This window comes from Dipodomys ordii, unplaced genomic scaffold (genome assembly GCF_000151885.1).
Source record: "Dipodomys ordii isolate 6190 unplaced genomic scaffold, Dord_2.0 Scaffold25, whole genome shotgun sequence".
NCBI lineage: Eukaryota > Metazoa > Chordata > Mammalia > Rodentia > Heteromyidae > Dipodomys > Dipodomys ordii.
This window is the reverse complement of record NW_012267241.1, coordinates 16,983,890-17,011,407: the sequence shown is the minus strand read 5'-3', so window position 1 is coordinate 17,011,407 and position 27,518 is coordinate 16,983,890.

The following is a 27,518-nucleotide window of genomic DNA, read 5'->3' as shown; positions in this document are numbered from 1 at the left end:
TATCAGGAATTAAAGCCCAGCAATGAGTACAGATGGCTTCATGGCCCATCCTGTAACCATCCTAGGGTTTAGGACAAACTTGGGGAGTGAATAGCTCAGTGGAAAGCCATTCAATCCAGACCACTGGATCACAAATTCTAGAAATATAAATGTGGCAACAAACAAATGAAATGTAGACAATGGATCCAGTTTCATCAGAAATCATGAAGAGCAGCACCTCTTTTCTCCACTTTGTTCTGCATAAGACTCTGTGGTTGGGTAAGAGGTAATGATGGCCTGAGGTCAGCAAGATTCCACCTCCTTTACTGTTAAGTAAACAGTAGTGCTAACCTTATGTCGTATTCCTGAAGCAAAGCTGCCACTGGGTAGAGACTGTAAGTATGTGTATATATGTGTGTGTGTATATATATGTACATCTATATCCACCAAGAGAACATATATACATATATAGTTATATTCATACATACATATATGAAAGTGTTAGGCATATCATTTGGTCTCCTAGATGAGTCAACCTTATTCTTAAGACCTCTGAGTCTGGATGACTCTCCAAATTCTGCTCTTTTAGTTCAGTTTCACTCAACTAACATTCACTTATTCAACCAATACTGATAATGCACCTCCTATATGGCAAATCCCATTCCAGAGAGTCACAAGGACCTCACAAGTGGCCCGAAAAGTCAAAGGCAAACAAGTACAACAAACGTGAAGAAAGAAAGACCCCAAGCCTTAGGTGCATTCTTCCTCATATGTACCTAGAATCCATCTTATATCATTTAAGCTTATTTTTAATTCACAAAAATGAAAATGGGACCATTGGACCTTTGGTTAAAAAATCCCTTATAAGGTGGCTACATTCATGAAATGGTCTTATTCTGGCTTCTCTTGATTAAACATCTCCATTTTCTTTCACGTATCCTCACTGGACATATCTTCTTGCCTTCAATAATAACTTCCCCTGTATTGGTGCAGACTTCACCATTTATAAGGTGTTCTGTGGTTCACTTCTGCTGCATTATCACACTTCGATCTTCACAATGACACTAAGAGGAAGATATTTTCAACACTTGCCAAGTAAGCCCTAGGCACTGTTCCAAGGCTGAGCCAATTTACACGTCTTCATTGAAAAGGTATCCCAATTGTGTGGAGCCATTTCCTCAATGAGTCAAAGCCATTTTGAACAACCCTACCTAATTTAGTGCAGGCTGCAAATTTCATGAGCAGAGCCTTAATTCCTTCATCTAGGTCATCAATATAGTTATTGAGTACCATAGATCCTGACCCCAGTACCTCTGGGAAAGCATTCAATATGTCCCTCCAGATTAATGCTCAGCTATTAATATCCCATAGGGATGAAGTCTTCTAGCCTCTAGAGGAAACATAGATAGGAAAATATGTTTCTGCTAACTCAAAGACAATGCTTGGTTTCATAAAAAAATCATCAAAATCTTTACTAAAATTGTTATAGATCCTATCTCTCAGTTCCCCTGGAAATTAAATTGGCCTGGCACAATTTGCTCTTGCAAAGCCTTCCTGGTTGCTACTTAGTATTTTATGTCCTTTCAGGTGCTATACAATTGATTATCTGATGATTCATTCCAAGTTCTTCCCAGGTATCGATGTTAAGCTCTCAAGTCTAAAATTTCCAGGGTCATCCTGTCTTTCTCTCAGAAATGAGCACCTCATTTACCCTTTTGCTACCCTTAGGGGCTTTTCCAATCCTCTGTGATTTGGAGAAAACAACTAGCTAATAGTCCTAAAGATGAAAGTTGAAAATTCATTCAGCATCCTACAGGGCAAGCCATCAGGTCCTGCTGACTGGAACATATTAGGTTTTTCTAAGTTTTCTAACTATGCCATCCTTTGGCCCTCTATCCTCTTATTACAACTGGGCCCCTTTCCAAGGAGCAATTGATAGCTGAGATTATCTTCCCCCTGGGGAAAGGGAGTGAAGAGGACATTGTAAAAAAAAAAATTAAATAAATAAAAAGCTCTTTTCCCTCTCTCTTCTGGCTTCCTATTTTTTTCCAGAAACAAAGCCATTCATCCAAATCTCATTTTCTTTCCCTTTTCACAATCACTTTGGAAGACTGCATTTCCCAGGATTCCTTGCAGTTACATATAGGTCATGTGATTTGGTTTAAACCATCCCCATGGTATGTACCTGTTCAGTTTGAACATAAAACTCTCTGTATGACTCTCTTCTCCTCTGGTGAAAACAATGGAGTGGCCATTTGATGTGGGAACAACAAAAGAGGAATGGAGATTTGGACAAATGGATAAGTATTGAGAAGTTATTCCAAAGAGACTAGCTCAATCTGTATTGGACTAATTTAGAAAAGAGATATTATTATAAAGGTAACATATGTCTGTAAATTCAGCATTCAAGAGTCTGGGGCAGAGATAGGAGAATCACAAGTTTGAAACCAGCCTGAGCTACACAGAATGACACCAGAGAGAGAAAGAAAGGGGTGGAGAAAAAAACAGAGAGAGAAACAGGGGGGTTGGGAGGAGAGAGGAGGAGGGATTCTGATGTTATGAAATCACTACCTCTTAGGATGGCTTTTGGTACAGATCTAAAATCTCTCTTCCTGCACTCTCCTCACAATGACCCAAGTTTTACCTTTCAAAATCATTCAGGGAATATTTCTCTGTCTATCACAAAGTAAAATTTTCTCTGAGTGAGTATCCTTTTTGGAACCAAAGAACCATTTAGAGAATAATTTTCTTATTTTCTATTGTTTCCGAGGTATACATTTTTTTACTTTAACCTTGTCAATCATACTATTTTATATATTCATGTAAAATGTTATTCCATTTTGAGGAGACCTTGCCAAAGGACCTTAATCCACCTTGTGCTACATAAAGAGAAAACTGACAAAAATCAATTTTGTAGGTTAGAAAAAAATGCAGCGGGTTGATTAGCTATATGTGAGTGTGTTGTATTTGAAAATATTTTGCAAAATTATTTACTGTGAAAAAGAATATGATAAATACTTGGGCATCCACTATTCATTGTTTTTAAGTGTTCATATATGTTTTTTAGTGTTCATATATTTTTGTATTTTGTAAATGTTCACATATCATATACATATGTATGTATACATACATATCACATACATGTATGTATATATGTTGTATATTTTTATCTACATGAAACAAACTGGAAAGATAAGTCTTATTCTCTAACCTCATTTTCTTTGCTGCCTCTGAGAAAATCACTGTATACTCGAGCCACCTACACCTGTGAACATTAGGAGCTTGTCATAATGTGCTGTCTTTAGTTTACATAAATAGTGGTTTATATATCTCTACATGCTTTATTTTACTTAACCTATGTTGTGATATAGTCAATCTGATACAATTAGGTATGCATAGCTCTACTTTATTCATCTTTCATTGCTATGTAGTGCTAAACCATTGTCTAAATATAAGCAGATATTATCTATTTCTCCGACTCATTAATAGACATTTAAGCTATTCCCAATTTGTCACTATTGTAGTGGGGCAGTAGCTCCCCAAGTGTTTGCAAATTGATCTACAATTTCTTGGCTTAAAATGGAACCAAAGTGACACACTCAGTACAAATGCTACTTTCTGAGTGTCCATTTAATCCTTCTCCTCGGCTAACATGTGATGTGGCCATCTCTGAGGATGCTGGGTAGCTGCAGGGAGCCACAGCCCTTGTAAGACTGGAGTCCAGGAGCAGAACCATCTACAAGGTGCTACACTGCTAAGCTAGAGTGTTCCATCAGTTAGGTATGTTAAATGCATTTTCAACTGATAATATTATTAATTTATGATGGGTTTTTTCCAGACATACTCCATCAGAGAGCGTCTGTGCAGTGTCACCTACTCTCAGGTGTGTGGAGAAGTTCCAATGTCCCAGTCCTTTAGCAGCACTTGGTATAGTTGAAATAGTTTTATGTTCTTTGATGTTCTAGATCTTACTGTTTAAATTTCAGTCTTTGTGTGGACTTCCATGGCTAAATGTTTCTTCCAGAGGTGACAACCATGCTGCTCCTATGAATTCCTAGACATTTTGTGAGTCCTACTGATAATATAAATATAATATTAGGTATTCTTTCATTTTCTACTTGACTACTACTTCTGGTAGTTGGAAAATGCTGTTGCTTTCTTGCAGTTACTATCAAGAATATATAGCAACCAAGAAAAGCCTAAGAAAGGTATGTGGGTGTTTGGCTCCTGTGCTGATGGCTTGCTCCCTACTATAATAGTATCAAGGTATGAGGTCTTCCTTGAAGATATGGTAGGGCTCCTGCAGTGTCCATGCTCATGCATGAATTGCTTTTCGTTGATACTACTTGGCACTTTGAGACTGGATTAGGTTCTGATAGATTAGATCAGTTAGAAAGCAAGTTTGACTTCTTCAGCTTACTCTCTTGCCTTCCTTGCCAATGAGTTGCTATCTGCCACATGGCTACACAGCCAGGGCCCATTCCAGAGAATTCCCTGCTGTTTGAACTTCCTACCATCATAATATTGAGCCACATTGATTTCTTTTCATTATATAGCACCTATCATCAGGTATTCCATTGTGGTAACACAAAATGCAGACTAAAAAATACTGGGATTTAGGTGACTTGTCTAAGGTCTCACTGATGATGAAGGACAGAAATGGGATTTGAACCCTGGCTTTCCATCTCCTATACACTCCTCAAGGACTAGAACAAAATGGCTTGTGACTCTTTGCACTAGCATAATAAATAACCCAGTGCCTGGCACATGTTGGGCCATCAATAAATATTGAGGGTGTGAAAGTGACTGAGAGAGTAAATTGATAGACAAATGGCTGAATGATTTATTTAGTACATAGTTCACTGAAATTTCATCCCAATTTTTTGAGGCTAAAATATAAGAACCAATCTCTTTTTTTTATTCAAATTGCTGATATTCATTCTCTATGAGAACTAGGCAAATGTCTCTAGGTCAGGTTCCCCAGAAGTAGAGCCTGAGACAAGAATTTGGTCCTTGTGATTTGTAGAGGGAGAGCTATACATCATCCTTCAGGAAATACCTCAGGGAGCACAGAAAGTTGAGTAAGGAAGTGGGATCAGGGCAAGCTAAGCTGTGGATCCGATCAAGTCCCCCTTTAGCCTGATTAGAATATAACATACCCTTCAAAGTCATAGCTACCTTCAGGCTATCCATCATCAGCTCCAGACAGCCTTCCTCCCAGTCTTCTCAGTGAGGCAGTGCCCAGTTAGCGGCTGGAGTTGGGTACACAAACAGTGAAGGTACCCCAGGCTGGACCAACCGTACCTCCTATGGCACGATGCTAAGTGAAAGTTCTTCACTTCATAAGGGCATAAAACTCAATTATTTGTTGGTGAGTTTATCTGGAACATCTCAGAACTCTGCCTATTTTGAGAAAAATGAGATATATAGCACCCCAAATATGTTTCCAAACACTTTAATTTTATCATTAGGCTTTTCTTTTTAAGCTTTCTTTTTTTTCCTTTACAAAAGTTCTCAGATAACAATTCCTTAACTGTCTGGACACATAGCCAAAACCTTCATCAAAAACAAAAACAAAAAAATTACATACCAAGGAGTGGTGTGTGTTTGCGTGTGTGTATGTGTGTGTGTGTGTGTGTGCCCCAAAATCAAAATATGCAAATAAAGCAAGGCTGTCTTATCAAGTAATCAGACAAGGGCAGTCCTTTCTTCAAATAATATTTAGAATGTAGGAACATCCAGAAAAGCAAGATCAAATTGGTCTTTCAGTACAGTTTGTTTTGGAATAGACTCTTCTCATTAGAGATAGCTATGGAAGAAGAGTCGAGGAAGATGTATTATTTAATAACTGACAGATATGAGGCATTGATATGGTCTGGGAATACCACTGGAACAAGAGCAGAATTATGGAGCTTATAGAATGCACCTGCTTTTGGTCACTTCCTTCATAGTGTCCCCATGTGACTGAGTTGAATGTCTCTACTCAAAAATTGGGGTTGGAGCATGCCACTACAAATCACCCTCAGTGGCCACCCACCAATACCAAAATACCAATTAGCACACAAGGAGGATGAAGACGATGGTACCGCTAAGCAATTCTCTGCACAGAGAGGGAAATACACTTCCAACTGTTCCTGGTTGAGACCAGTAAAATAGCATCTGGAGACCAGTAAAATCGTATCTCCTTATCTCCTTTATTTATTTTATCTTGTGTTTCTCTCTTCCTCCCCCACCATTCAACTTAAACTGTAAAATATTTTTCCCAGGAAAACTTCCCCAAAAATCTCACAAAATGTTCCAAACCTCAGCAAAGGTTTTTACCCTGAGAATTGGTTTTTCACAAGCCAGGCTTTTTTGAAGTCTGATTTCTCAGGATGGATGCTTTGTCTTTAAACAGTGAACATGAACGTTGGCTCAAAGGGCTTGTGACAATCGCTAAGGAATAAAACAGACATTTGTGCCTGGGCAAGGTCTCCCCTACACAGGGAACCTTTTTGTAAATATTAGTTACTAGAACCGTAACACTAATAGATGTAGTTAATAATTATCACAATGTGCCAAAACTGCACAGTTTGCTCCCTGATTACAATATTAAATTGCTATTGAGCTGTGGTATTCGCTTCAGGCAATACTAGTAAGAACCCCCCAAAGACCCTGGCTGGCCTCGCCATACAAAAATGGAGAGGGCTCCTCTGCACACAATGCTCAGGCAGCAGTGGGCTTTGCCAGAAAACAAACACAAAACTCAAACAATAGAAGGAAAGTTTTATCAGAGCTGAAGTGTCCTTCCACTTGGGAACTGTCATCTCTCAAAAAGAAAAACACTCACACACTTGATAGTGGCTCACAGGCAAGCCATTACTATGGGCACAGTGACTCATGGTGCAGATAGAGAATTCTACACAGTCAGAGCTAGAAGGCTTTGTTTTATTTGCATCCGATTATGTCTAGAGATAGGCTGGGCCGCCTCTGAAAAGTTGAGGGCCCCCTCAGAATGCCAACAGGCTTCTCACCCTGGGAGCGTTGGGGAATATTCTTTTCCCACACACTCTCTCCTCTCTGCTTGACAGGTCAAGTGGCCTGGACAATAGGCCAAAGCTACAGAGAGGAAAACTGCAATTTAATTGAGAGGTGTCATTAGCTCTAGGACAGCACATTCAAAAGCAGACACAATGGGGGCACTTGTCATCTGCAGCACAGACCAACCCACCCCTCATCCACCCACGTACTGCCATCCCACCTCCACATCTGCAATTTCAGAGACCTGCACTGGGCAAATGAGTACTTAGCAATCAATTTGCATGTATAGCCGCTCAGCCTGTGCAAAGAGGAGGCTGCTTTGTTCTCCTCGGGGATACAGAGCATGTCGAGGGTCCGCCCACGACTGAGACTGAACTCAATATCTGCTGTTTTACAGGAAATCTAGGCTCCTGAATGCAGCCTGGTTAGGAGAAAAAGCACGGTGGTTATTAGGCGACTAATTAAGAGAGATCCAGCCTTGACCTTTCAGGCCAAGCAAAGCGGTAAATAGCCAGTAAAATGCTTTTGTGTGGACAAGGAGAGGTTACACTGGGAGTCATCCGCAACCCTTTTAAAAGCAGCTACATCGTCTGTGGCCTGTGCAGAAGGACATAATAATGAACATTCCTGGTACAGAGCAGACAGTAAATGGCTGCTCTTTTCTTACCCCCACACAGCCATCCACCTGCTCTAGCTCTTCAAGGGGTGCTGGGCTAGATCCAGCCTTCAGACAACCTGATGCGAGCTTAGAGCTCCATAGGCAATTCAAGCCATGGTGTTCTTTGTGATATTCCTCAAGGAAAATGGGTGTTGTTTATCCCACACTGAGAAAGCCCAGCCCACTCAGAGCAAATTCGATGGGCATTGAAATGAAATGGCACAATGCTTTAGTGTTTTTTGTTGTCTTTCCTTTCATTATCTTGTCACCTATGGTATGTCACCTATGATGCATGTATAAAATGCATGGCGATCAATCAGGATAATTAACATTTCCTCTTCGCTATCTTTTCTTTTTGAGCTGCGAGCCTGTAATTTCTCTCTTCTTTATAGAACCTATAATAATTTTTATTATGAACTATAGTCTCCTCCCTACCATAGAATGCTAGAACTTCTTTCTCCTGCTGAACTGTTCTTTGGGACCTGTTCTCCAACCTCTACTCTCTGCATTTCCAAAACTGTACTTGTGGGCTAGAAATCTTGTCCATGTGTTACATCTTTTTCACATGTCACAAGCTAAATTCTTTTGATACATTTTATCAATTCCTAAGGACCATTAAAGTTCTTACTCATATACCCATTTACAAAACTGCCCACGCTTTTTACATCATTTTACCATCTGAAAATGTGGGTTACACTAATGCAGATGCCATCTTAGCACTAATTCCTAGTGCAAAGTAGCCCTCCAATTAACAGCTGACTATCTTGTTATGGTTAGTCTTCTCCTTTTTCCTTAGAACCCAGCATACATGAAACATATGGAGTTTTTCTGTGACTAACTAGAATGAGTAAATGAATGAATGAACAGTTAGATGGATGGGTAAATAATGAATGAATGAATGAATAGGTAGATGGATGAATGAGTGAATTAATGAATTGATGGCAGGAGTAAGTAAATGAATGGGGCGTGTGATAAGCAGCTTTCCACCCTAAGCTACTCCATTCCAATCATCATTCAACCCATGCCAGAAAATAAAGAGGTCTCATTTTTATTATTTCATCTGCTACATTGTGGTTCTCATATGTATCTCAATGTTAGCTGCCTCACTCAACCCACTGAGAGGACAGCAGAGGAAGTGCTTTGTTTTCCACTGTCGTGTGCCTGTGAATTTGCAGGGAATAGTATGCCAAATAGCTCTGGTTGATTATTTGCCACATGTAAAATCCACAAAGCCCACATGGAAGGGAAGAACAGCAAAAAAAAGAGCACTGAACAGCAACATTATCTATGCTCCTTCCAAAAGCCAGCATGAGAAGAAGAAAGGCAGTGGAAAGCTGGAAGTGTGCACAAATGGTCCCATTGCAGAACAGATTCCTGAGCTCAAACTGATAACACCTCAGAGACATGGAGGCTTAAGAGTACCTCCTCTGCAGTAATGCAGATCTACCTTCTCATTCCAACCCTGACCTTGAACTAGGGACAAGTTATTGAAGCTCTCTGAGCTCAAGTTCTTCATCTGTGACATGGAAGTGAAATTAGTCACATAGGGCTTTTGAGAAGTCCAAATAAAAATACACCAGTGGAGAACTTGAGACAGGCCCTGTCACTGAAAAGGCATGGGCACTTTTGAATTGATCTCTCTCTTCCCGTGTGTGTGTGTGTGTGTGTGTGTGTGTGTGTGTGTGTGAGAGAGAGAGAGAGAGAGAGAGAGAGACTATTGAGACTTGAGGCTTGAATTCAGGGACTAGGCACCTTCCCTTCGCTTTCTTGCTGAAAAGTAGTGTTCCACTACTTGAGCCACAGCTTCTGGCTTTTGATGGTGAATTGGAGGTAAGAGCCTCATGGACTTTCTTTTTTTGGGCTGGCTTCAAACCAAAATACTCAGAGTTTAGCCTCATGAGTAGCTAAGGTTATAGGACTGAGATACCAGCACCTGGCTATACTGAGTTTTGAGCAAACTGAAAAATAAACTCAGGCCTCAAAATGGATCTAAATATTGGCTATTCAGCTGATCATGGCACACTGGAGAAGCTAGCTTGACTCAAGGCCAAATTGGGCTTTCTACTTCTTTACTTCCAAGCCAACTGGTACCTTGGGAAGAAAGAATACTACTTCCATGACACAAAGGATACTTTACTCTTCTACTGTAGTTTCTGTCTATAATGTTTTTGTATGATGGAAACTTAGTCCCCAGTGGCAGTACTAGGTGATGGTAGAACCTTTAAGAGTTTCAGCTTACAGCAAGACAATTCTGTTATTGAGGATGCTGCTCTTAGAAGGGGTTAATGTGGTTCCCAATGGACTGTTCCTAGTTTCACAAGAATGGGTTGTTACTAAAAGAGCAAACTTGACTCCTAAGTTTCTCTGGATTTCTTCTTGCTTTCATATCTATTCAGCCAATAAGCGTCGACATGAAGTTGTCATTACAGGACATCCATCAAGCTACCTGATCTTGGGCTTTCAGCCCCTAATCTCGGATGCAAAATAGACTTCTTTTTTTTTATATAAAGTACTCAGCCTCAGGTTTGTTTTAAGAACAGAAAACAGTTAATAAGCTAGGAGCAAATGACTATAGTCCTAGCTATTCAGAAGGCTATGATCTGAGGATTGGGATTTGAAGCCAACTGAGGCAGAAAAGTCCATGAGATTCTTATCTCCAATTAAATCACCAAAAAGCCAGAAGTGAAGCTGTAGCTCAAGTTATAGAGCACTGGCCTTGAGTAAAAATGTTCAGGGATAATGCACAAGCCCTGAGTTCAAGCCCCAGGACCCGCATACAAGAAAAAGAAAAAGACAAGACAAGAAAACAGAATAGCTAGCAATAATACGATAGACTTCTACTCTATACTCCCTCTTCAATTTTCTCAATCTGCAATAGGCAGTGACAATGAATCTTTCCAATATTAGCCTCATCCCTTAATTTGAAGCCATTCTTTTCCATCCATAGATAGTTATCTTTCTGGCCCAGATATTTATCCTTCTTATTCTGCATATTCTCTTGAAGCTTCCCATAATGAGAGAGAATCAAGGAAATTTCCTAGCATGTTTCCAGGGGGATTAAACCTTAGAGGCATTCCCACCTTTAATTTCTGAGCTACTTCAGAATTTATTTAATTCTGATTAAAAATTTCAGTACTCATCTCCCCAAGTTTCCAGTCTCAGATCTGTTTAAAGCAAACAGTAATTAATGGTCATTCCACTCCCAAAGTTTCCCCAGTGGCTGATATTCTGATTTCTTACCCACAACACTTAGCATCCCCTCAAAACTGAAGTGACTCACCTCCCTTGGGGGCCACAATTCCATTCATTCTCTAAGATCCTGCTTGTCTTCTGATGGTTCTGTTTCCAAGTTTCTCTCCTGATCTAGCAATGTTCTCAGTCCCCTAGTGACAAGCAATATTCCTGGCTCTATTTCCTTCTCCCTTCCCCACCCCCAGTCTAGATTGGTATTTTAAATGCTTTCCAAAGTCTTTGGAACAAGACTGAATTGAGTTTCTTCTAAAATAACCAGGGAGAGAGTCATCTTAGAACACTAAGAGACTCAGAAATGACAGACCAGTGTCTGGAGGCCTGAACCACTGACTGACTTCAGGACCAATCAATAAATAGCTTGTTACCACTGCTTTACCCTTGATTCTACAAAAACTCCTCACTAGCTATTGCTCAGGTGTTTTATCGGTTTCCTTGTGAGATGAGTAATTTCATCCATCCACATCATTTATAATCCCTGGTCTTTGAAGAGACAGGACTAGCCTACAACCACACAATCACTACAAGGCCAGGAAAGCCAGTGGGGTGTGCTCTGGTCATCTCTCAAAGTGGAGCTGGAAATGGTTGGCAATGATGACATCCCATTATATCTCCATTCCCTCATTTGAAGTAGATTGTATAGAGTCTTTACAATCTTCAAATTCAAGTGACATCAACTTTTGAACACTTGACAAGCTGATAAAATTCTCTATATTGTAACAGGATAAAATTTATTTCCTGGGGAAAATACACACAGCTTTTGATGTGACTTAACTTGAAAACAATAGTGATCATCCCAACATATTACTTCCTTCTTCCACAAAGCAAGTGTGACTGCAATATCAAATGTATGGTGGAAGTTATAGGAGAATCAAGATGATTTGAGAGGTTCTGGAACATTTGGCCTCCAGGACTTCAGCCTCTATCCTGTTCTCAAATCTGTCTTGTCTAGCCTCAAAGATCCCGACCTTTCCTATGATGCTATAGATTTTCTTTTTCCCCTTCCTACCTGCCTCATTTAGACTACTCTAGACTATTCCCAGGCTTTGTTCAAGGAAATTTTTCTCTTCCATGAGCCTAATCAGAAGGACTTTTCTTTTAATCTCCTACTATCCCTGTTCCCACTTCTAAATCAAAGCCAGAAACCTATGAAAAGCTTTTTTTAATTTCCTTTATATTAACAGGATGTGATTTCAATAATTCCACGGAGTTCTTCTCTACCTAGGAGCATGGCATCCCTAAATTGCGCCTCCTTTCCAGAAGGCCCATTCTTCTATATTACAGACTTATAAACAAAATTTGTCTGCATCAGAACTCTAGGTGGGGTCCTTGAAATCTACAACCAAGACAGAGGAGTACATGGTTACCTAACTTAAGTCAATTAGAGACTGTGTTGAGATAGCAGAAGGATTGGCTCCAACAGCCAATGAAGAAACTATATGAAATCAAAATAGTGGTCTCCTTATCTTTTCTTCTTGGAACCTAACACTAGTATAGGTTAAATGAGATAAACAATAGGAGCTGAAGCAATGTATAGTAACTGCTCTCAGTTCCTTTATCGTTTAAAGGCTGTAACCAAGCATAATATGATTCCTAAGTTTTTTCTGCAGAAAAATTTGTAACGAGAACAACAAATGTTTCCATTTTCCAGTGCCAGAATACCTGTATAACCAAAAGGAGCTTATTTACACCCACTGCACCTGTTAAGGTCAAGAACAGCAACCCAGGTCCTGTGCCTGATTTTTAAAAAAAATTCAACAGTTACACACCTGTGAATGTCAACAATAACGTTGTCACAGATTGTAAAATAATTTCAGAAAGACCACCCTATGCAAAGCCTTCTTCCAAACCACTCTATCATCACAATTCTTAGATGTGTGAATAGATGTTTAGCTTTGAGATTTCCAGGCTTTTTATCAAATGTAGGAGTTTGAGGGGGTTTCTAAATTGGGCATCTTCTCCATTCCAGGTTCTGAATCAGTAAGACAAAGCTCAAAATATCAAATCAGGAAGCTCAATGTTTACTGACAGAAACAAATTCCCACATACATAGTTAAAATCTGGAAGCTGGGTGTCTTAATTATATGTAATATATGTCATCTCTATGTATGTATGGACATATGTGTACATGACCAGATACCAAAACAAGCTTCTTAAACCATGCCATCAAGTCTATGTTTTAGGATCTCTACATGGAAGGCTTGGGACAGCAAAGCAAAAAATAATTTAGGATTAAGCTAAAAGGTTATGACTCCATTCACCCTCTGCTGAGTAGGGTAATGAAGGTCAGAGTTATACAGCCACCTGCAAGCCATCAATCCTTTTCTCAGTGGCTATCACATCCTCATTGCCCCATTAATCACATACTTCTTCTCCTATTCCAGTGGAAGCCTACCAGAGACAGAGGATGACTTCATCACTACATAAGAAAGTTCAACAGGTGTGCAGTGACAGATTTGAACTTAGCTGGTGCAAACCATCCTTTGACCAGATAGCAAAGTTTTCAGGACTTCTGAACTTGGTACTGTGTTCAGCTAATGCCTACTCATACACTTTGAATCAGAGGCTGGCAGAAAGTTTTCTTAAAGAACTGATCTCTGTCTAGCCCAACCTACCAGGAAAAGCTTTCTTCCACATGCTAGCTTTCAATGCTTATGAAATGTTGAACATTCCACAGGTATTTCATATATTGCTATGTCTTAAATCTTTTCACATGGCTTATTATTTAGAACAATTAATGCCCTTTACCAAGTTTAATAGAATGTAAGTCTATTTTTTTACACAAAATGTGATGCATGCCAGAGGGGAGTATCCTTCATGTAGTGACTTACTAATTCTGGATCCCACCCTCTTGTGTCTCAGCCATTTGAAACATTGCTACCAAGGATACAGCAACAGAAGAGAGAGAGAGATGGACAAAGAATCTTGATCAATACTTCAGTGCCTATGATTCCAGGTAGAATATCAGTTCTGCTGACAATCTCATATTCTTAAGATGGATCCAGTTCAACAGCCAGAAAGCTGGAAAAGACAGAAAAGCACCTAGCTACATAGACAGTTGATAAACCCAGATTCTCTCTGCATCTCACAATATGCCCCTTCCTTGGGGTATCCTTTTTCTAATTTCTTGCTACCAAATAGTCTCTTATTTTCCAGATCCAGCCAAACATCCTCTTCCTATCCTCTTTAGATAGTTATTTCCCCCTCTTTGTTGCTCCCATAAATTTTTCATAAATTTGTAATAGATTAACCTACATCATGCTCGCCTATTGGCATATATAATTCCAAGTCAGACAGCAAGAAGACATCATTCTTCACAGGGAGACGCCTCACCTTCTAACACCTGCCAGATACCTGTGACCATACAACGCATACGAATGAGTCTGCCATGATGCGCTATAGAAAGACTGGTCCACAGTAGAAGAGGGTGGGGAAGCAGAGAGGATTGGTTCTCATCTGGATTTTGATCTTGCCTCTGAGTTTCTAGTTAAGGAAGACACTTTCCACAGAAAGTGGGCACTCCGCAAGAATGATTTCTAAACCAAATGTATCACAGTTTAAATCATCCTAAGAAGCCACATAAACATGTGACCTATAAAATTTTTAAACAATATAACATTTTGATTCTGGAATTGAATGACTTGAAGAGTTTCCAGTTGGGAGCAGGAGGCTTACTATCCTCAGGTTTTCTGCTGAGAAAATGTAGGGTAGGCGGGTGGTATAAATATTTCTAGGCAGCCAGCCAAGTCCTCATCCCAGGCCTGTGTGTGTATGGAGAAGTATGATGTCCTTTTCTCAAGCTGACATTTGATTCCCTTCCTGTGCCTAATCACCTTCCTCATATCTTTAAAACACAGACAAAATGCAAAAAAAAAAAAAAAAAAAGTCAATGAAATTTATCCTAGTTCCAAAGCAGAGGAACGTTAGGAACTGGAAATTTCCAAATGTCTGCCTCATTTTTCCAGTAGCCCGCTGCATTCTGTCTGAGGTTAGGTAACCATAACAAAAAAGCAAAACGAATGACTTCAGTGAAAAGTTTGCCAGGGGCAAAGCCAAGAGGTATGATATTTCTGTTGGATTACAATCAACAGAAGCAACTTAAACTGATGTCAGTATTGTTCAGAATTCTGGCGATAAGTGTAATGCACATTTAAGGACTTTTTTAAGAATTTTTTTCTGCCTTTTGATATTTCACATGAACAATTTGGATGGTTGGTTTTATCCCTTTTGCCCTAAAGCGTTCATTAAGGAATCTGAGTCATGAATTTGAGGCTAGTGTAAAACAGCTGTCTTCCTATCAGTGTCCTGTGGTTTATAAGCTCACCATTTTCCTGGGAGAATTTAGAATCACATTAGCTGTGACTCTCCTAAACATGTCTCTCAATGCAACCCTGCCATTAGCACCAAATATTCCAGCAGACTAACTAGCTGTGGGCAACATCTCATCTCCCTGACAAAACCTGCCATCGGCCTCGATTAGTTTGGAGAGCCTGTCTCATCAGAAAAGCTCCATGACAAATCTACTTCTGGTGCTGATGTTAATGCACTGCCGTCAGGGCAACAGTCAAAATACATTTGAGTTGTGGACTCGTGTGAAAACTTATCACTGATGTAGACTCCTTGCTGAAGGACAGGAACTTCCCTTCGCTGAGGGTGAAAATTGGTTCCACAGGGAAAGTTTCAAGGCCATTTCAGCCATTAAAATGTGACTGGACATATTAGGAAAACAGGAGGGGGTGAGGCAGAGTGTAGGGAGTCCGGGGGTGGGGGGTGGGGGTGGGGTGTTAGGATAGGACTAGCTTTAGAAAATGCCAAGTGACCCACTGACCTTGTCTTTATTCACAGAAGCAAGAGCTTGGCTCCAGAGCCTTATCTCCCTTGGATGGATTAACATTCCAATGATAGGTGTATTTACCTCTGGGAGATTGGCTGTACCTCAAAAATTAATAATGCTAATTCAGAGTGATATGCTAAAGCATGTTCCCCAGCAGGGAATTAAAAGGGCTGTAGTCTGGAATCTGGAAAGTATTTTCAAATCTGTCCCCCAACCTGAGCAACAAAAGTTATTACAAAAGAGCCTCATAAAACAAAGGGATGTGGCAGGGCACTGGTGGCTCATGCCTATAATCCTAGCTATTCAGGAGGCTAAGGTCTGAGGATCGAGGTTCAAAACCAACCTGGGACAGGAAAGTCTGTGAGACTCTTATCTCCAGTTAACCACAAGAATACCAGTAGTGGCACAGAGGCTCAAGTGGTAAGATTGCTCGCCTGAAGTCTGAATTCTTCAGGAACAGAACCCAGGCTGAGAGTTCAAGCTCCATGACTGACACACAAACATACACCCACACAAAAAAGAGGATATGATGTAGGTGTGACAGTGCATACCTATAAACAGCTACCCGAGAGTTGGAAGTAAGCTGATCAATGTCTGAGGCCAGCCTGGACAAAGTTAGCATGAGACCCTGTCTGAACAGCAAAATAACTAAGGGTGTGGTTCAAGTGATAGGGCACTTGCCTTAGTAAGTTAAATTAAAACCTCAGCATCATCAATCTCCAGGAAAAAAAAAAAGAGAATGCTCAATGATCATCAGATATAGTAAGAGAGGCTGAGCTAATACAGTGATTCTCAACATTCACTCAAGAAATGTAGAAATGCAAATTCCACTTCACCCCAGTTAAAATGCCCATATGTTAAAAAAAAATCTAAAAAAAATCTAATAACAAATGCTGACATGGATGTAGCCAAAAGGGAACTCTATTACACTGTTTGTTGGTAGAGATGTAAACTTGTTCAACCACTCTGGAAAACAGTATGAAAGTTCCTCACAAAGCTAAACATAGAGCTACCCTATGACCTAGCAATTCTGCTCCTGGGCATTTTATCCGATAGAACTACAAATAAGACCACAATAATGCTACCAGCACAACCATATTCATTGCAGCATTGTTTACTATAGCCATGATATGAAATCAGCCCAGATACCCTCAATTGATGACAAATGGATCAAGAAAATCTGGTACACAATAGAATTCTACTCCATCAGAAAGAACAATATTGTACCATTCATTAGGAAATGGAAAGACTGGGAAAAATTATATTAAGCCAGACTCAAAGAAACATAGGTTGGATGGCTTCCCTCGTATGTGGTAGCTAGAATGTACCTATAAAGACCCAGAAACACAACAAATCAAAGAAAGGTTGGACAAATATGATTGCATGAAATTGCAGAGTTTCTGCATGCAAAGGACATAGCTAGCAAGATCAATAGAAAGCCCATGGATTGGGAGAAGATCTTCCCTAGCCATACAACGGACAAGGGTCTCATATCTAAATATACTTAGAACTCAAAAACTTAAATCCCCATAATATGATTTCTTTGTTGCTTTATATGTCCCTCCCCTATGGTATAACCCCTGCTTTCACTGTATTTGATGTTGGTATAATTTGTGGAGGAGAAGGAAAAAAACAAATCATTTAAATAGGGATACAGGTGGACCCACTGCCACAATGAGATATACAAATTGTAAAACGAACTTTACAACTTAGGGGGGGGAGGGCACCCAGTGGGGGGGACAAGGAGAGGTGGGGGAGATGAGAAGGGGAAACAAAGGATGAGGCAACAATGCTTGATAAGAAATGTACTCATTATCTTGCCCATGAAATTGTAACCCTTCTGTACAGTATTTTCACAATAAAAAAATTTAAATACCCAAACAACAAATCCTCAAAGAAACAACCGCCCAATTAATAAGTGGGCTAAAGACTTAAAGAGAGACTTCTCTGAAGAGGAAATAAGAATGGCCAATAGACACATGAAGAAATGCTCAACTTCTCTGGTCATAAAAGAAATGCACATCAGGGCTGGGAATGCAGCTTAGTGGTAGAGTGCTTGCCTAGCATGCATGAAGCCCTGGGTTCAATTCCTCAGTACCATATAAACAACAAAATCCAGAAGTGGTGCTGTGGCTCAAGTAGTAGAGTGCTAGCCCTGAGTAAAAGAAGCTCAGTGACAGTGGCGAGGCCCTGAGTTAAAGCCCCAGGACTGGCAAAGAGAAAGAAACAGAGAGAGAGGAGAGAGAGAGAGAGAGAGAGGGAGGGAGGGAGGGAGGGAGAAATGCAAGTGCCAGTGGCTCATGTCTGTAATATTCACTACTCACAGGAGGCTGAGATCTGAGGATCGCAGTTCAAAGCCTGCCCAGGCAGGAAAGTCTATGAGACTCTTATATCCAATAGACCCTGGAAGTGGTACTGTGGCTCAAGTGGTAGAGCACCAGTGAAGAACCCAGGCCCAGAGTCCAAGCCTCACAAACAACAACAAAAAAAAAAGAAAAAAATTAAGATTCTACCTCTAATAACAGATGCTGGAGAAGATGTAGCCAGAATGGAACCCTATTGCATTGTTGGTAGGAATGTAAACTTGTTCAACCACTTTGGAAAGCAGTATGGAGGGTCCTCAAAAGACTCCACATAGAGCTCCCCTATGACCCAGCAATCCCACTTTTGGGTATTTACGATCAAAACAAGGCCACACTAAAGCTACCAGCACAACTATGTTTATCACAGCATTATTCACCATAACCAAGCTATGGAACCAACCCAGATGCCCCTCAGTAGATGAATGGATCAAGAAAATGTGATGTCTATATATACATATATATCACATATAGATATAGATATAAAGGAATTCTATGCTTCCATCAGAAACATTGACACCACCCCATTTGTAAGGAAATGGAAAGACTTGGAAAAAAATCATATTAAGTGAAGTAAGTCAAACCCAAAGAAACATAAGTCCCATGGTTTACCTTATTTGCAATAATTAATATATGCCTAGGATAATCTTAGATGAGCAGAGCAGCTCAATAGCTGTGTACATATGACCATATAAGATGACGCTAATGGGGCTGGGAAGGTAGCTCAGTGGTAGAGTGCTTGCCTTGCATACATAAGACCCTGGGTTCGATTCCTCAGCACCGCATAAACAGAAAAAGCTGGAAGTGGCACTGTGGCTCAAGTGGTAGAGTGCTAGCCTTGAGCTGAAAAGCTGAGGGACAATGCCCCGGCCCAGAGTTCAGGTCCCACAACCGACAAAAAAAAAGATGACGCTAAGCATCATGAACTCCAAGACATGGATATAAGAGACTTTTTGCTGTTGTTGTTCTTGTTGTTAATGTACTATGTGATTTTTTTGTTTCTTTTGTATGTTCTTCCCCCTATGGCATATCCCCTGTTGTCACTGTATTTGATTTTGGTACCTGGTATTGTATATACGTTTATTTGAATTAGGTAAGGGAAGAGGAAACAACAGAATGGTGAGACAAAGGACAAGGGAGAAATCAACGCAACAGCGATACACAAGACAATATGTTGGAAATGATCTGTACAACATGGGGGGGAGAATTGGAGGAAAGCAAAGTAGGAAAGAATTGAGGGAAGGGGTAACAATGTTGACAAGAAATGTACACATTACCTTATGTAACTGTAACTCCTCTGTATATCACCTGGATAATAAAAAAGAAATAAAAATAAAAGACAAAAACACAATATTAAGATATTTTTAAAAGTCTAGTCTAAATTTTCCTCAACTGCAGATGTGATTTGTTTTCACTTTTCAGAAAAGTTGGCGGAGTGAGAGGGATAGATGTAAGCACCCATGCTAGTTGAATTAATTCAATCCATAACGTGTGTACTTACTCATTTAGCATTCGCAAAATTTACACTGCTAGTCCTCCAGCTCTCTATTTTTGAAGACAATTTTAAATTTGTGTTTCCAAAAAGGGAAATGAAGTTTAACTTATACCATCACACAAACAAATGTTTGTTCCAAATCTAACCTTCAGGCATTTTGGAATTAGGAAGTTTTTAATCTCTCAGAAGAAGCAGATGCGGGGGGCAGCTGCCACATGTCCAGGGAAGTCTCAGGGTATAGTGAGAAAACCAACTGACACCTCTAAGGTAACAAAGGAAATCTGAAACATTGTCAACTTGGTAAACAAATCCGAAATTGTTTAGAATTCTAACAGAATTCTCCAAAAAAAAATTTTAAATTTAAAAAAGGAATTTTTGTTCTAAATCTGAAGTGTTTAGAATGAGAATTTTTTTTTGTATGCAAGCTCTAAATCTCCATTCCAGAAAAAAAAAAGTCTAAAAAAGAAGAAAATCTATCCCTGGCCATCCTTATCCAAAGAAAGTGCTGTTTCTAAAAAGAGAAAGCACTTTCAATTTAAAATTGGAAATAATGCATCACTGATCTGAAAAGAACCATTTTTACATTGTTACAAAGCTGATACGAACCTGAGAGGTCAACGCCAACAGGTGGGCACGGCCTGGGCCACCATTAGTCCTTTATTATCAACAGCATGCTCTCCCGAGGATTCCTCCCTGCCTAGCTTCTGAAATCTATTCCTCCATTTCCCTCTCCTTCCTCTCTTTTTCTCTCTTCCTTCCTTGATTGATTATTATATAGTTCCATACTGCATGTACTGAACCTTGTGCTGAACAGTTTTCCTGGATTATTTCGTTATTTCATTCCACACAGGATCTGTGATCACTTCCTTACCAATGGTAATCTGGTTGTTTAGAGCTGTGTAGAAGGTTGTTACTCTTGTGGTCCCAAATGTTTTCACAGTTAAGGAGCCGTGAAGTTGCCCATCCAAGAGGTAGAAGCTACTCAGCTTTCATTTTACTCTTGGTCATGTTAACTGCTTCAGCCAATGGGACAACAGAAAATGTAACCCAACTCAAGGCACAGTAGACGCTTCCTCATGAGAGCTGGGCCCTTTTCCCTCTGAGGACCTTTCTCCAGAAACCCAAGCTAGCCTATGAAATGAGGAAGATTCCTTCCAGACATCAGAGAGAGCCCAGTTCACCCCAGGAACTGTCCCAGTGAGCCCAGCTACAATTCCAACCCATCAGATCATGAACCAATTGTATTATGTTTTTGTGTAGGCCAGTACCCAGCCAAAGCTAACTGGAATGAACCTTTCGCCCATCATCACACAGGGGCAAGACAAATATCCAAACCCAGATGGTCTTTCAAAGTGCATGTTTTACTGTACTATTCCCATGGATTCAGTCAGTACCATGGGTGTGGCTGGCAATCAGTTGTGATATGGTGTCCCCTAAAGACTCCCATAGTGCTAAGATATCTGTCAAGCTGGGCCCAAAGATGGGCCCATTCTACATGTTGCCACAAGTAGTTCATTTTTATATTCAGGCAAGAGACACCTGGGGAAATAATTAGCCACACTGTTGTTGGCCTCCCAGAACAAATTTGAGGGCAGTTCTTTATTTTTTGCTAAAGTTAAAGAGTTAGTGACAACAAATGTTACTTGCACTTTTCTAGGAATAGAAAAGTGTTTGCTTTTAATCAGTTGGGGACTCATTAGTGAAGCTATCTTTATCTCCCTGAGTCTTTGCCTTCTTTGCTTGTTTTTGTTGTGGGTTTTTTTTTTGGCCTTGTATTAGTGTTTTGTTTGTTTTCTACACAACCCTCTGAAATAAACTCTAATGGGCTAAACAAATCAGAAAGAGAAGCAGTGTGGATGGAAATGGTACTGTGTGCTGAAGTGAGATGCTTCCACAACCCTTTCCCTGTTCTGAACAAAAGCAAATGAACAGCTGATGAAAATGAAGGACTATCATTCAAGTAATGGAACTGGATGGAGCATTAATCAGGGGCAGAGCCACAGGCAAAGACCATCTACCAAAGCCTCTCTCAGAAACATAAAGCTTTCAAATCATTTTTCCATAGAACTGGACTCTTAAAAGATATGCAGATGTATGACCAAGTTAATTAAATATAGTGTGTGTATAGTAAACAGAATTCATGTAGGAAAGCAAATTGGGGATACCAAATTCAGAAACAATTACGACTATAGCTACCTTGTGTAGCCTACTGTCAATAACCTCTCATGTTTCCCTCTGATTTTCTCTGCTCCAATAATGGGACTCATAGTTTTTCTTTCATAGAATGATCAACAGTAGTGTTTCAAGCCAGGTGCCAGTGGCTCGTGTTTATAATCCTAGCTACTCTGGAGGCTAAGATCTGAGAGCCATGGTTAGAAGCCTCATAAGCTAGAAAGTTCTGTGAGACTCTTTTCTCCAACCATTAACCGGTAAAAGCTGGAAGCAGGGCTGTGGTTCAAGTTTTAGAACTCTATCTTTGAGCATGCAAGCTCAGGGATTGAATGTAGGCCCTGAGTTCAAGGCCCAGGAACAATTACTCCCCCCTCTCCAACACACACACAAAGTACTGTTGTACATGATGTAGCTCAGGAAGTCTGCCTTTGAACTTCCATTAATTATTAAGTAAGTATGGTTCTAAACTCCATCCTGAAAAGCTCCTTACACACACACACACACACACACACACACACACACACACACACACATATACACAGGAGCATGCAAGAGAGAGGTCTCTTTACTCTCCATCTGCCTGAGGAAGTCGAGGACTTCCTCCCAACAAGCAAAGTGCAGACACAGTCTATAATTCAGCATTAAGCACCACATCTATCTCCAGAAGAGATTTAGGCAACTAGGTACTTCCTGAAACAGTGGTGAATGTTTCTCTATTTTCCCACTCCGTGTACACCATCCCTAATTCCTCGATCCTGGTTTTTGGAGCCCAGATTTCCCTTTATATCCCTAAGGCAAGTTAGCAACCCCTCAAGTGTCAATAAAAGAGAAGATTATTATACAGTCCTGATTTTTCTTTTTTTTCTTTTTTTTTTGTCGGTTTTGGGGCTTGAACTTTGAGCTTGGGCGCTGTCCTTGCGCTCTTCAGCTCAAGGCTAGCTCTCTACCGCGTGAGCTACAGTGCCACTTCCGGTTTTTAGTGGTTTATTGGAGATAAGAGTCTCACGGACTTTCCTCTCCGGGCTGGCTTTGAACCACAATCCTCAGATCTCAGCCTCCTGAGTAGCTAGGCTTATAGGCATGAGACACCGGCCCCCGGCTCAGTCCTGACTTTTCTATCCTAATTTTCTTGGTCACTTCAACAGTGGAAAGGACATTTGGGTGGGGAAGAAACTTACTTTTACTCTTATAGATTTTATTGAGGTTTTCTTTCTAATCATGTTTGTTTATCTAATCATATCTAATCATACCTCCCACTTTGGTGGTCCTGGGGTTTGAACGCAAGACCTGAAACTTGTTAAGTCAGATGCTCTATGTTATGCCTCCAACCTTATTTGAGCTAGTTACTTTTCAGATAGGGTCTTACTTCCTGCCTGACCTTGTGCAATCTGCCTATTTTAGGTTCTTAAAGATGGAAGAACCACACACCTCTATGCCCAGCTTTTTTCATTGAGATGGGATCTCATGGGCTTTTCTGCTTGGTCTGGCCTTAAACAGGAGTCCTCCAGATCTCAGCCTCCCCAGTAGCTAATAATACAGGTGTGAACCACTGGCTACCAGCTCATGTGCTTTGCTATGTCTGCATATCGTACTGAATTCTTTCCAGTCCACTCTAGAAGGTCAGGTATTGACTTGGAATCTACACTGTATTTAGCTATAAAATTGAACAGACTGTGTGTCTGTTTTGCAGGGGAATAGTTGAATATTCAGGGATTAATCCATTTTTTATCCAATTCTGTATCTTTCCCACTATCACCTAGAAAGGTTGTGTTAATGAGATAAACTTAGTTATTGAATTACCTGGTTCTGTTAACCCTGTTCTGTACATGTCCAATGATGTATGTCTTTTGGGGACCTCAAAACCCAAAGTCTCAGGCCTATTTCTCCACCATAAACCACAAAATACTTAAGGACCTATAATCTCTTTTTCTCTCAGTCAAGTGTACCTTGGCACTATCAAAAACTCTCTCTTAGAGACAAATTTTCTTTAAGCTCAATTTGCATGGAACGAAGGGCTTTGGGCAGCAAGCTGTTGGAATTCTTTCAGGATCATGTTTGCCTGCAAAAGGGCATTTACTCTTGACATTTTTGAAAATACTCATTTTACAACCCAATTTTCACACTCAAATAATCGCCATCTGTGTTGTCCAGTTTAGAGTGATCGTGGAAAACAAGAGCAATCTTTTTCCTCTCTTTTTTTTTCTTCATCTTATTTATTTGGTTTTGTTTTAAATTAATGGAAGCATAATTAAGCTTAGCATTTCATTTGCATGTACAGTTTATGCAAAAAGAAGAGAGAAGGAAAGACAGAAGAAAGCAGGAGGCCAAGAAGGGAGGAAGAAAATAAACGACCTTTAATAAAGGGTACAATGCACTAAGCCCAGTGAGCTTTCTCTCCTGAAGCATCACTATTATTGTTGGTGCTTGTACTAATCGACCAAGTAAAGAAAGAGACTCAATCTTTAACCCAGTTTGAGCATTCTTAATGTTTGCAAGCCAATTTAGCCATATTTGTAGTTGCTTTATATGCATGCTTTCAGTTTAAAAAAAAAGCCACTCTACTCTGTTGTCATGTCAATTTCATGATATCTCTGGGTTCTCTTCCTTTAAGGAAGATGCTGCCATGTGAAGCAACTGATGACCTTAGGAGCTCTGGTTCCTATGTTTTCCCTTCTGTAACTCTGATCACATTTACAATTACTTGTTCTTGGAGTTGTGTGCTAGTGGATTACGCCAGTAATCCTAACTACTCAGGAAGTTGAAATCAGAGGATCACAGTTTGAAGCTAGCCCAGGCAGACAAATCCAAAAGACTCTTATCTCCAATTAACCAGCAAAGAGCCAGACGTAGAAGTGTGACTCAAGTGGTAGAGTGCCAGCTTTCAGTGGAAAAAGCCAAGCAAGAACACGAGATCCAGAGTTCAAGCCCCAGTGTTAGTACAAAAAGTATATGCATAAATATATACATGCACACATGCATAAAATAAAATACGTGTTCTTGCCATCTGTTAAGTCCTCATCTATTCCTAGAGATTTGGGACATTGAGATTGACAATTTCATGTGCCCTGTAAGTATTTACTTGATTAAATGAAGGAATAACTGTTGGTTCTGTTTCTTTTTCTTTTAAAAAGAAAGGAAGAAAGGAAGAATCTAGGCCCATGATAGCATAAGAATCTCCATTATAAGAGAGAAAGAAAAAGAGAGTTTGATAATATTTAAGGCTAAGTTTGGTGGAAACATTGTTCAATGATTTTTTGTTTATTTTTAAGACGAGGTTAGCGCAAGCTGAACAGAAAAGAGCAAATGCAAAATTCAGCGCATTACTGCACTGCATGAAGTGCTCGCAGGACTTAGTGGTCCCCACCACGGTATACAGACTCTGCATCAGGGCACATGAGGAGGAGATGAAAACCATATGGCTTTGTAGTAAAATAACACAGTTTAGCTCCACAGGTGAGAGGAAGTGCCAAGGGGAGTAAGCACTGTATGCTACTAAATTTAAACCAAACACACATTAAGAGCTCCATTTTGATCTTTGTGGATGGTGGACAGTGGAATAAGTAGCTCTGTGTTCTCTGAGAGGTCAGCATGTTTTGGACTACATATTGCTCCATTTCTCCGTACCCTGTGTGAGAACATCTGGAGAGGCAAAGCAGTTTAACATCTGTGCTCGTAAAAAGAAGAGTCACTGTGGAATCTACCTCGGTGACCATGCATGGATTCCTATTAATGATTCACGTGACTTCTTTTAGCTATTATTCCATTGTCTTATATCTAGATTAGGTGGTCCTCACAAAAGCAAGTTCCTATATGAGGGCTCTAATATAAGAATTCCAAAAGTACTGGCTAAATCAATAGAAATAAAAGATCCAAACTAACTGGGATTTACTTCATTTCCTTCACAACATAAACAACAACAACAACAAAGAAAAGCAAAAAAAGAAAAAGAAAAAGAAAGAAAGGCCTTGATTGAGAAAGTTTCCTCCTGTGTTCTTCTTAGCTCCTTTGAAAAGGTGCTGATAGATTTTGTGTCCAATTGATGTTATTATTTCCAGTGCAAGGATTCACACCTAGCCCTGTAAAACACCAGCACCAAGGAAATGCACCAGTGACCTCAGAATGTAGGATACAGATTTATGTCATAAAGAAGATATCCATTTGCCAATTTTCACATAGTTCCTATGACAAGTTAAAGCTAAGGTGTAAAGTCAAGGTCTGAGCCATGAAAAATGAGAATAATTAAGCTTTCCTTGTTGAATCAGGGACTGGTAGTCTCAATAGTCTTCTAGGAGATTCTCTACCATAGTACCTTTGAATGTTTGTAGTAACAAAATTGTGCCTTCTTCCTGAGTGAATTACTAATTCATTTTATGCAAGAACCAGATATTATTGGTATATTAAAAGTTAAGTGGGATTTTAGGTCCAGTAAATCCTGAATTCTTCATGCTTCAATACAATTAAATTTATTTGTTTCTCATCTAAAATAAAATGAGAGGTTTTCTGGTCATTTGGGTGGTTTTCTGTACCTGGTGACTCACAAGTCCAGATTCCTTCCATATTGTGTGGCCACTATATCCTTGAGCTTTGGGGGGCTTTCCTTGCAAACAGATGAAGCGTGTGGGAGAGGAAGGGTGTTAGAAAGTCCTATCTCCTTAAAAATCATCAGCCTGAAGCATAACTGTTTGTCCTCTTTCCTCAGTGTTTCATCCAAGAAAACCAGTCATGCGGCTGTTCTGAATAAAAATCATCTTTATTCTAAGTAACAACCCCACATTCGCATAGAAGGTATGCAAATACCATAAGCCATTCAAACTCTGATGTCTAGTGTAAATCATTCCTGGTGTCTTCACTGATTCCCAAGAGATAGACGTTTTGGTGGGGTCAATTGGGGGCATAGATCAAGCACACCCTGAGGTTTTTAACATCTCCCAGTTCTCCATGCACAAAACATCTTGGGAACCAAAAACATTTGAAAATTGATAGACTAGGTTAACGATTCAAAAAAAATGGTCAATGCCCATATGGAGCTTAACTAGTTTCTTCTGGCTGCTCTTCAGAGCCCTGGAATAGCTTCTGCAGTAAACGTTATGAATTTTATATTGTTCTATACTTGAACTTAGGAGTCTTTACAATGAATATATCTTGCAAATAAAAAGGGATCATGGGTTACTGGTTCATGATAACTATGAAGAAAAGATACCTGCTTTTGCTCATTTCCTCAAAAAAAAAAAGGAAAAGAAAAAAGCTACTCAAGCTCTAATGTCACTTGGCCCAATTAAATATATAAATGGTCAGGGGCTAAGTTAATTACAGCTCTGGGGACTCGAACCAGGCAAGCAAGAAATAGAATAGGAAGGATGAATGGCCAAAGCTTAGACTTTACTTGGGTTCAAACATAGCCTTCCCCTGCATTTGTCCTTAAGGGTAATATTCTGACCTAGATGCAAGGTGGATTCATCTTGAAGAACTTCAGTACTTGCTTCTCATTATGAGAAAAAAAAACTGGATGAATATTAACGAAACCTAAAATGAGAGCAAGTTGAAATAAGTCTTATTACAGTATACTGAGAGGCACATGAAAATTTGACCATCCAAACTCTTTATGAACTAAAGATCATGAATGAAGAGCTTCTGAGCAAACCAGTTTCCCAGAAAAATCTCCTAAGAAAGTCACCAATGATATAAAGGGTATTTACATTGGTAGAAACAATGATCTTCACCATCTGGAAACTTTGGCCCCCTCACCCCTTC